General features: G+C 42.9%; 1 protein-coding gene across 3 annotated transcripts in view; it reads right to left on the minus strand.

Annotated features, from left to right (window-relative positions):
- NDRG3 (NDRG family member 3) overlaps window positions 1-12,037 on the minus strand; it is a 58,668-nt gene extending 46,631 nt beyond the window's left edge. For all 3 annotated transcript variants that reach the window (XM_054644386.2, XM_054644385.2, XM_054644384.2), the window contains exon 1: window positions 11,901-12,037. The gene's annotated coding sequence lies outside the window, so the exon portion shown is untranslated. The remainder of the gene's footprint in view (window positions 1-11,900) is intronic.
- Between the last annotated feature and the right edge of the window lie 318 nt (window positions 12,038-12,355).

A 12,355-nucleotide genomic window follows, 5' to 3' on the forward strand; every position in this document is an offset into this window, starting at 1 on the left:
GCTGTTGTCTAGCCGCATTACGTCACTGCTGAATTTAAAATGCTGCTTTATCACTTAGTGCCACAGGATTTTTTTCATGTTTCCTCAGAGGTAACTATGATAATGTATGTTTATTGATACAAATAAATGTAACTTGCCTTCAGTTTCGTTTTCTAACTTTTACTTCTCTGTGCTTTTGTCTTCCACATCATTCTCTGGCAATGGTTAATATTGTGAAAACACTGTATAAAATAGATCTTCCATCTGTCTGATTTATAGCTATATTTTCCTTGGATGTCCCAATAGTCTTCATGGTCTCAGAAACGCCAATTATTCTTCACTCACCTCCTGCACCAGTCACCCTTTCATAAAGCTTCACTACTTCCCTTTGTCCTCCCAGTGGCTTCCTTCCGAGGAGCAAAGTCCCAAACCATTTAACGTCTCCTTCTCTCTTCTAATTCCACGCCTTTGATCTCTCATCACCTCTCTCTCTCTTTTCTAGTTCTCTTATACTCAAGAGTTTGCTCATTATGCTGATAATGGGCTCCAGTGTTGATTATTCATATGATTTTACTGCTTTATAGGACTTCCTCAGAGAGATCTATCAGTTTCTCTTTGGTAGTGTGCCTTAATGCTGCCACAAACCTTCATAAATGTATATGCAACCTTTGACACAATGCTCTGCTTCCCCCATCACTCCCAGAGTTGGGAATTTCATTAAAAATATTTTACTACATAATTTTAAATCGAATGCTCATATACTTCTCTCTTGACCTCAAGTTGACTACAACTTTTTTTTTTTTTTTAATTAGCCCTTTTGTGTACCTTTGCTCCATTCATGTATGAGCTATGTTAGGAGCTGCAAAGAGAAAAAGTATCCATTCACTGCAGAGAAATCCTACCCTCTCCTCTCCTTGTCCAAGAGCTTTGATGAAATGAAGGGTGCAGAGGGAATCATCACAGGCTCAGGCATTCATTTCTTTTCAAAACAATGGCTTGATCTGGTTTAGTTGAGTAAGTTCATCATGATCTCTTTCTAGGCTGTACTCTTGGTCTTCTTGGACCCTTCAGGCAATGCTTCTTATGTCAGTATTACTCAATACAGTGAAGTCAGAGATCAGTTCCTTCGATCTATCTGAACCTCCTGTTTGGCACAGGAATACAAATGTTTTTTTTCCGCAATTCCTTTACCAAACCACACATTGGGATTAAGAAGTCTTGTTTCTCTTGGGATCTTTTGAGTCAGCGTGAAATACCTTTGCACTGAATGAAGGGACCAACAATTTCCACTGAAGCTCAATACAGTGGCACGGGATACACTCCTGTTAAATATTCACCTCAGTTAGAGATTAAATGTTTTGATTTTCCTCCAAATTAAGACGTAATCAGGGAAGAAACCAAGAAAGAGGTAAAAGCTCCGAAGCTACTTCTCCTGCAATGCCTCTGCAGACAGCTTGGAGGAAAATAGAACCCTCACCATCACTGATTGAAAGCTGTTTTCTACCTTCTACTATGCAATCATCAGTAATAAAAGTCATGGCTCTTCATCAAGCCACTGCAGGAGAGAAACAGCACAGCACCTCTCCACCAAACTTCTTACCAGAGAGAGGTGATCTGTTAATGCAGGTGCTCAGAGGAAGAAGCAGTAGATGTCCTTGTTAAGATGCAATTGTTAAAAATTAGCAGTATACAGGCATGCCAGTAAAATAAGGATGGAACTTTCTCATAGTTGCTCAGAAACCACTGCAGGCCTTGTCTGCTTGGCCAGACAAGAGAAAGAAATCCCCCTCCTACTGCAACTGCACCCAGGAGTTCAGAGGCATCAGAAGACGCTAGGAGGACGACACCTCTGCTCCCCACAACCTGGCTTTCCCTGTACCTCTGATCCACACAGATTATTGAACCCTGCTGCAGGAAAGCAGAGACCAAGGGCATGGAACAAGTCCCTTGATGGATGGAAAGGTAAGTGCCAGTCTTGAAAGCTGAGGTCCCAGACCCTGGAATCACTGCTACTCAAAAACCTTAAAAACACAAAAGAAAATTTGAGTCCAGTGATTAAGGATAGGCTAAAAATACTTCAGACTTCACTAAATGAAATATTTAAAGATCAGGATTTAAACTCTGTGAGCTTTTCCTTACTGAATGTTTTGACAATACAAAGACTGTATTTGCTTAAGTAAGTTTTGGGCCAACAAGGTGATTGATGATGGCTTCCGCATAAGCAGTTCATTTAGGATAATAACAGCAGCATAAGTGCCATGTTTATAATCAATCCATAGCCCAGAACAGTTGAAGACTAGAGATCTGAGAAAACATTAATATATCACATCAGTGAATAAAAGTATTGGAAAGCAAGATATCTGTATTACAACACTTTGCAGTTCAGAGAATTAGTGATCAGATAACAAATTAAGCTTTCTGGTGCAATGTGTTTTAAGCCATTCCAATTTTTTTTCCCCCAAGGACTACTATCTACCAATGAGAGAAAGCAGAGAGATTCATATTCTGGAAACCTCCCTAAATGGCTGAGTAATATGTGCCTAAACAGTTCTTATTTTATGAAAATTAAGTACTGACAGTATTTCTCCTGCATTTATACACAGTTTAAAATTCATATTTCTATTCTGCTGTGAATTTCTTCAAAGCTTACTATGCCATACAAAGGACTTTATCCTATTTCTTATTTCCTCCTTTTTTTAAAGGGAGCACAGGCTTCTCTGGCTGTTTTATTACTTTTATTGTTAAGAAACTCCTGTCTTTATTAAAGAAAAATAAAACAATTGAAGTCAAGAGGGGAAAAAGCAGTTATCTTTTATAAGGCCCAAGGAAAAACATGCATTACTCTTCTACTACTGACAAAAAAAGATAATAAAATGCTCAGTGAATGTCTCCTCCATCTGTCTGAGAAATCCTATGCAGCACAATTTCCAAAGCTGGCATTTGAAGGCTGTCTTGGGCTTGTTTCACAACCTCAAAAACATGTTTTTAAACAAGGAAAAAAGAAGAAGAAAGTTTTTTCTCCCCAGATCAAACCAGCTCTTGAGGACATTTCCTGAAGCTCAGCACCAAGTGGCACAAGCACTGAGCTCCACTGTCCCTTCCCAAAAGCTGCTTCTGCGCTGCCTCCCAGCACTGCACATTCTCATCTGCTCTTCACTGCTGATGCCGGAATTCCTACAGAAATTCTGCTTCCTTCAGGATATCACAGTTAAAAATAAAATAAATAAATAAAATAAAGGCAAAATGGCAGACTTCGTAAACAATGTTCAGTAAGGAAATGTAATTATCTAACACCTAAAATCACTGCCAGAAATGGAATGCATTCACGTGGAACAGGCACCAGACTCCCTCTCCTGAGAAACCAACTGGTAAGCTCTGCAAATAGTTTTAAAGACATTTTTATACTGGTGTGAGTGCAGCATATATATAGTTATAGTGGCCTAGAATTCCCCTTGCAAACACTTCATTTAGATGATTACTACCAAATGTCACATCAAAAGCCATTTCTCACAGTGTAAGCTCAATCACTATCCAAAGGGCTTGATGGGTTCATTATTCTTTTGAAGCTTCTGAAGTACTTCTGAAGTGACCAGGCAGCCCTGGTGTTGACACTGTTGTTTCCCAGATTTCAAGAACTGCTCAAATACCTGGATACAGGCCTGTCAGGCTACCTAAAATTCGGAAACTGTTGCCAACATTCCTATGCATTTAGAAAGAATTAATGAAGACATAGTCAACATCAACAGGAAACCAAACAAACAAAACCAGTAAAAAACATGTGGTTAAGGTAGGCACAAGAAGTCTCTGTTACTACTTTGGTATGACTATCTCAGGCCAGAGAGGGATCAGAAAGGTGGCATGTCCTTAAGACTGGAAAAGATCTTTTAAGATCATTCAGTCTGATAACTAAAACACTAAATCATAAAAAAATCTTCCATTTTCCACCCAAAGTATAGATATATCAGAAAGTAAGATTTGGGTGGGGGTAGGGGGGTGGTGGGATGCAAGTATGACAGCATTTTTTATCCCTGAACCTCTAACTCCATGCTTCCCAGAACGCCACCACAGAATTTCAGAAAAACCAGGATAGACCCCAAGGAAATCAGATCAGCAAAGGTTTTTAACTCCCTTGCAGGTCCTGGGTGAGAACTGGAACACTGGCTGAGTGACAGGGAGTGCTGCAGTACAGTCAACTACTTTTAAAGTAAGTAACACCTCTGAGTAACCATCACAGACCTGAGATGGCTCCTTCCCTTGGAGCACAGTCACAAAAAATCAGTCAGCAATTACTGTGACCAAAGAGTCTGGTCACAGATCCTCTGACCACATGGAATACATCCAGACAAGCACATATTCAAACACCAGGAGAACAAAAAACAAAAATCTGGCCTTAAGTTTTTTCAAAAGCTTCTCCAACTGCAAGCATCACACTTTGCAATTCCACATAAATAACTCTTTTGCATGTTGGAAACAGGAGAAATGCTCATATTTTTAAGATTTGAACTGCTGCTGAAGAGATCAGGAAAAAAGCATTTGGAGAGCAACAGAGCTCGCCCACGCGTGGAGGTGCTTCCTGAAGCTTGGCTGGCAGCTGGAAATACTTTGAGTTGTTTGGGGCATTTTAGTAGAAGCTTAGAAAAACTTTGTGATCCCTTGAAATCACAGGCAACTTGTCTCTGGCTCCTGCCTCATGTGGTCAACCCCACAACTGAGTCCAGGGGCAGGATAGCCATGAACTCCAAGTCTATTTAAAGCAGTTACAAATACAGAAATTAAGTGTCCAAAAGGTATTGAATATCTGGGCAATGGTCCTGCTCAGTGTGGCAAAAAAAAAAAAAAGTTAAACCTTTACTCTCTTATGTCAAGACCCCCATCACATATGGCAGCATTCCCAGGCTGGGGTACACCTGGATCTCTACAGCACACAGCCCATATCGCTGCTCCTCTCTGTGGTGGAGGCCTTGCTTTTTCTTCAGTGTGGCAGTGGGAAAAAACAAAATTACACTTAAGCAAAGATGACCTGAACTACTCCATTAGCTCTTTTTCTACAAAGCTACAGCCCCCCCTGTGCTTTTGTATTCACTCTGCTGGAAAAGTCCAGTCCTTTTGCAACTTAGACATTTGTGCTGAAATCTTGGCAATGACAGGTTAGTAACTGAAAAATGTCAGTTGAGAGCCCTAGATTATGCCAACTCTTCAGTTACAATAATTCAGTTCTACAGCAGAGCAGCACGAATTAGCGTGGTGCCCGACACTACCAAGTCACATTACAGCCAGGGACACAACCCAGGCTACAGCCCAGCACCACAGGCTAACACAGGCAACCAAGGACTCACCAAGGAAACGTCTTGATGGACAATTTTCTAAGCAACATCTCCTTCCTTGTGTTTCTTACAACACCACAGCAGCAGCTACAGTGGTTGCATGATATAGGCATTGCACATTTTAAAATGCTGAATAATATCCCTCCTCTATAAGTAATGTCCTCACTGTGAACCAGCAGCCTGGCGGTCCCTCAGTTCTGCTCTCAACTCCAAAGCAGACCCCCACAGGCACTTGACCTCACAGCAGTGTGACCATGCTCACCTGTGTGGGGATGGAGCAGAGAGGCCACTCACTGACTGGTGACCTCACAGACTGTTTAATAAACATGAATTGGTGGAAATACCTGGTGAGTGTTCCATCCACCTACTGCTAGAAGTAATAAAAAAAAAATTTCTCACTGATTTTTTTTTGCCCAATAATGAATGCTTCCAATTAATTACTTAAAACATGTCAGGAAAGAATAGTTTTATTCTGTGGTTGAGCTAATCCACATGAAGATTTTCACTAAACTCTGTGCCTTTCTTTAGGCCAGCCAATGGATCAAGCCCAAATGCATTGTAAAATGAGAAAAAAAAATCTTCCCTGCCTTTCCTGAGGGCCATATGATATGTATTTGATAACCTTTTCATCCAAACTAAAGGAAAAAAGAAGTTTAATTTGTAACAAGGGGCATTTCTTTCTGGAAAACCATATCAGAATGAACTGCATAAGCAAAACAGCAAATGTAGAGCTCTTATACAACGATTAAAACCACTTCTTTGTCAACTGAGCAGCCGGTCCTTGCCCAACACTCCCAGTGCTGTTGTATTAGTTCTCCACCAAGGCAGAGACAAACCACGCAGCATGTGAGCTGGCAGAACAGAAAAGCTGACTTAAACCACTCCCCAAGTCACATCTGCCATCTGGACACAAGCTCTCCTTTTCCAGTCTGAGTCATAAAACTACACACTTACACAAATCAAGTTTTTCTTTCTACCTATGCAAAGGTAGAAATAACCTTCACATCCTGAAACCATTCCCCCACCCCCAGATTTTATTGGCTAAGTAGTAGCCAAAACTACCATAGCCAAAAGAAACTGTTAAAAACACAAGCACCTAACTTCAGTTTCCACACAAAAACAGACCAAAAAAACCCTCAGCAGAAAACTACTACATGTGACAACAGTACTGGAGAATCAAGGCAAATTTTCAAGAACAGATCTGAAAAATCAATTTAGAGAGAACAGAAATTTCAATAAAGATCTATGTCCTTTGTATTTATAAAACTTAAATGTACACAGACACCAAATAATTCTAGAACACACTATAAGGGTATCGGCAGCAAAATTTGTGAATTTCCAGTTGTATTTTTTAAGTATTTATGATGCTTATAAATAAATTACAATAAAGTCCATATATAGGATAAAAAGTATTACTAGATCCTTATTAATTTACATAATGCACTAAACCCCTTCCTTAATCACTGTCTTTGTTTAAGGAATTCCAGAGGTTAACCCAGGGTCAGACTGTTTATCTGCCTCAGCACAGAGAAACCATCAAAAACACAGTCACAAAATCAACTGAATTAGGACCTAGGTGTAATTCATACACCAAGCTGTGTTAATCTAACTACAGCATCAAATGGGACCATTTGAAATAGGAAGCGTATGCACAGACACTAGACTGCAGTTCAGCCCATAAGGTTGCAGTTTCAATCAGCAGCAGCAAGCACAGATATGCACTGACCTGACTGAACTGATTCTAATTAAACCCCCACATGTGTATACTGCCAGTACAACACTACTAAATCAGCATTAATTTGTAATTTGTTGGGCTCATTTTCAGCCCAAGCTGTGTGCAGACTAGGCTCACTGTGGGGCAGCAGGAGTGCCAGAGGGGCACAGGATGCGCAGAGCCTCTCCCTGGGCAGCGCTCACAGCAGGCGGAGCTGCCGCACAGTCAACATCCGGACAACTCCAGAAAACCCTGAGTGGGAAAGCCCCTGCCTGCACTAACACGCAGCTGAAAGCAGACCACAGAGGGTGGGCATAAGTGGTCAATTTTCCCAGGGAGAGAGACTGCAAGGAGCCTTTTGCAGCACTCTACTATACCCTGTATTCATAAAGTCCGGAAAAAGGGGCAAGGAGCAGTGAAAGTCTCCTGAGGATACAAGCTATTCTGAGAACAAAGAGAAAGGCTGGCTGAAGATCTGCAGAAAAACCCTCTGAGAGTAATAATGGAGAAATAAAACAACAGATTAAGTTCAGCACAAATAAAGTTCCAGTCTGAAGATAAGTTGTCCATATTTCACATATAGAGTAGTGTGCTCCAAACCGACCATTAACATTCAGAAAATCTTGCTGGAGTCACAACAGATTGAGTAAAGCATCAGTTCAAAGAAATTCAACGCACGAAAAAATAACGTTAGAAAATTATTAGTAATGAAACTACCATATAAAAATATAGAATGGCTACATCTTAAATCCTGGATGCAGTGCCTGCTCCTTCCTTTCAAGGGAACATAATGGAAAGGAAAATATTTTTTAAAAGGAAACAAGGTTTGAAAATACAAATGAGAAATAATCAATCAGGCTAGGGTTCTTCTGCCTGGAAACAGAGATTGCTGCAGTGAAATACAACAGAAATCATCAACTGAATGGAGAAGGTAAATTGAGATCAATTATTTACTGTGTCCAAACAATACAACAGCTAAGAGATAGGAAATTAAGGCAGCAACCGTCAAATTCAAAACAAAACAGAGGTAGTCAGCACCTACAAGGCGATTCTGTGCTCTGGAAAATCTCCCCTGGGATGTGGCAGTGCCTTACATTTAAATGGATGGGAGACAAGGGCTAGTTCACAGAAGAAAAATGCATTTATCATGAGCAAAATAAAAGCAAACAACATCTACCCCTTGATATCCTACAAATGACAAGAGACAGGAGGGCCATCAGGCAAAGGTTTATATTACACATCCTGATCTTATGATCTTCTCTTTTTGGTCACTGTTAGAAAAGAACACTGTTCTTACATGACAAAAATCAGTTATGTCTCTGGTACTCCTCAGACCTTTTTGAACTCACTCAGCTTTCTTACCTGGCGAAAGCTGATCTTCTGGGGAGATGAGGACACAGAGGGGCTGGATTAGTACTCTGATTATTCAGCAAACTGAACCACATCAGGAAAACCTCCAGTAAATGCTGAAGGTGGTACAAGAGAGAGCAAGAATATGTGACCACCCCTTTGGCATGGAAGCCAGTCTTTTGATCAGTTTAAGATGTAACACACAGCTTCATCACCAAAGCAGGGGTGAAAAGGAAGCAACTGATTGCCTACTTTCTCTGTTCAAACTCACAGGTAAAAGCCACAATTCCAGCTCTTGTGGACGGAAAAAATAGTGCAGCTACACATCTTTAGTCCATCTGCTAACTACAAAGAGAGTCTGGTTAATATATGACCAAATAGTAAAGGTTACTTTAAAATTAAACACTACATTTATAACCTCTCCTAGTTTTATATTACATAAATAAGGAAAACCCCTTTGGGGAACTAGGCCCATTGTAAATAGAGAAATGCATCCAAGTCTGGAAAGGACAATAGCCAAATGAAAACAGAGCTATTCCTTCCATGCTTCCTACAGCACTCATTGGATTACCATAATAAATGGTGCTATACCAGTCACAGAATACAATGGGACATGACCAGATAGAAAATGGTGAGTGATCAGTAAGGTCATTAAAAATCCAGCAAATTCCATTTATAATTCAGAATTTACAAGAGCAGAACTGAAAACCAAGTGAGGATATTTAAGTCTCTCATCAATTCTGCTTTGCACAGTAGTAGGCACAGTCACCCAACCCTTTCCACAGCAGGACCAAATCACAACTGCTCTGCTTAATAACAGACCGGACTGGCCAGGACACTGAGAATTCCCAGAGAAAAGCAATACAGGATTTTATTATTCCTCCCAAACCACATTTGCATAAACATGAAACCACTGAGGAGTAGTGAGACACCTAACAGGACCACTGTCTTCAACATTACACAAGGAAGCTACCAAACCGCTCCTCAGGCTCCTGGAACCATCACAGGTTAAACCAGGCCATCATATTGACAGACTTAAATAGCCTGAGCCAGCCCTACACAGTGCCCAACATGGGCAGCACAGACATATTTACTTTTATCCAAGACACAGCTGACACAATGAGTACAAGATAAGGGCTGCTCAGGGAGGGTTATGTTGTCAGCACTGCCTATGGAAACAGAACTGAGGGTTTGGCTTCGCCATTTTTCAGGAGGAAACTAAGATACTGTTTGTGAGAATGAAAATGAAGTAATTAAAAATTAAACCCCCTAGTCTCTTCTTACACATAAAAACAATCCTCTCCCCAAAATTTAAAGCTGAATTGCTTTCTTTTTTGTTTTTATTTTCATCCTTACACTATACTACAATTATATTTTTTGTGCTTCTTACTGAAATACCTATATGTTACTACTTTGCTGTAATGCTTACCTTGAGCATACAATAGAAGAATGTTTAAAAAAGAAGTCTCAGAAGTATCTCTAAAAATATTTTCTAGCATATCTTTAAGGAATCATAGTACATGTTGTATGTAATAAAACTTCCAAAATCTAAAGGTACCACTACACTTACACTTTCCAATGGAAAACACTGAGGACTGTGTATGACCAATGTGAAATAAGAGCTGCAAATGGGAGCACTGGAGGGTTTCTGAAGGTGAGATTAGAAAAATCCAAACCAAACACCTTTATTAATTTCAATTAATTTTTAACCTCAGATGGAGAATGAGTAGCTAGGAATATAGTTACAGGCTTCAATAATGCTGCTTCGAGCAGTTGTATAATTTTAATTGTATTATATTGTTTAATTTTCATTGTGTAATATTTCCAGCTTCTACCTTTGCAAACATCTTGATACAAGGCAAATGAAGCTGCTGCCCTAAGACATGGTGCTTTGTGTGCCACACAGGGCTCAAAATTCCAAATAAATAATTGAAATTGGAACAGTCATTGCCCATCTTGAGCCCCCTCAACAATTCCCAGTCCAGTGGCCAATAATCCAGATGAATCCTACTGATCACTTTGCTTCTTCAGGACTCCACCCCAGTTCACTAAGCGAGACATCTGGTAAGGTCTGCTCGCCTAGCCCAAGGAAATTATTGTGCTAGAAAATTTTCATGTTAATTTTAAATTGAGCTCCCTCACTCTACATCACCTTTCTGCTTTTTCCCACAGACTGATGCTCTGCTGCTGCTGCACCTGCTTTGCCAGGCTCCATCATTTGGAAGACAAATGTTTCTAAAGACAAGGCAAAGCAGAAGCTAAAGCAATGAGCCTCCAAGTCCTCTGAACATGGGAGACTCACAAGCATGCCTGACACACAAAGCAGAACCAGATTCTTCATAGAATGGCCTGGTTTGGGAGGGACCTTAAAGCTCACCCAATACCAACCCACCTGACACGGGTAGGGACATCTTCCACTAGACCAGTCTGCTCCAAGCCCTGTCCAACCCAGCCTTACATACTTGTATTCCATACCTCTCCACTTGTAACCCCCATCTTCTCATCACCTCAGTATTCAAACACAAAAACTCTTCTGGATTTCCCACACACAACCCCCTGATCCTTACCAGACAGTTCCTGTTCTCTGGAGCAAACACGCGTGTGACCAAGTCACAACCTCACAGCAATTCATGCTGTGACTGTACTTTATCACGACACTATCGCACACCGGCTCCAACCTCCTTGCGAGCCACCAAAGAAGGTGCAGACCCCAGGCTCTCAATCGGCAATACAACACCCCGAGGCAGCGCCACGAGCCGCCGGGCAGCGGGACAGGGCTCACAGCCTCGCTTGTTTTGTAATACCCCATCTTCTGTAGTGCCCTTTAGAATGATTGTCTTCAAGGTAGCAGAAGCCTCTGATTTCGAGACAACGTATTTAATTACTCCTTGTGACTTACACTAAATACAAAACATTCATTAAACAGAAAAAAGAGACATAATGTATCAAGCCAACGAAAATCTTCAAAAGCTATTCCTTTCCCATTCATATCCCTACAAGGCTGGACCGAATTAAACATAAACACCCAGTTTGCGTTGTCCGAACTAAATAAAACAAATGAGAATTCTGAGATCTGAATACCGTAAAGAAAAGCTATAATTGAAAGAAAGCAGAACGCCCGACGCACTCCCGTCCGTTATTTACATGAAAAAACCATCTCCGCAATAACCTCGGGCACTTCCGAGGCGTTTCCCCCACTCCCAGCGCAGCCCGGTGTGACGAGGATCATTTCCCACTCCTGCGGGGGGAGCGGGTCCCTCGGCCGGCGCCTCACAGCGGAGCCGGGCTGCGCTGAGCCCCCCCTCAGCGGCGCGTCTCGGCGGGTGACGGCGGCGGCACCGACCCCCCTCGCGGCGAAATCACCCGACGGGACACACAGCGCCCACGGGCGCGGCTGCTATTGACTCCGGCCCGCCCGCCGTTGCCGCGTGGCACCTACTGCCCAGGGGCAGCCGCGCGTCTCGGAGCCGCAGCGGTTCCGCGGGGTCCCGCGGGTGCGGGGAGGATCCCGGCGGGGCCGGCCTGGGACTCACCTGGACCGCGGCACCTCCGCACTCCGCCCGCCGCGGCACGGAGCTCTCTGCGCCTGCGCGGAAGCCGCCCCTGCGCGGGGTCGGGACTACAAACAACATGGCGCCGCCTCCCACCGCCCTCGGGCGGCGCCTCTCGCAGCTTCCCCCTCCCGCCGGCAGATGGCGCCGCCTCGCTGCGCGCGCCCTCCGGGCCCCGCGCGGCCCCGCCCCGGCCGTGAGGGCAGCGCGGGCGGAGCTGTGCCGCTTGGGCTTGGGACTGCGCCGGTGCTGCCGTGGCTCGATAGGGTGACCTGTGAGCACGGCTGTCCCTCCGTCCCCGCTCAAGGGCCGCAGCCGTACCTGTCTGGCAGCGCTCCGCGGAGACCGCGTACTATCCTCCACCTCCTCCTGCCTTTCCCCTTTTCTAGGAACGTCTCCAAGTGGAAGCACTCCCTTCCCGGAGTAGTGTGGCATTC

The sequence above is a fragment of the Agelaius phoeniceus genome, chromosome 17 (genome assembly GCF_051311805.1).
Source record: "Agelaius phoeniceus isolate bAgePho1 chromosome 17, bAgePho1.hap1, whole genome shotgun sequence".
Taxonomy (NCBI): domain Eukaryota; kingdom Metazoa; phylum Chordata; class Aves; order Passeriformes; family Icteridae; genus Agelaius; species Agelaius phoeniceus.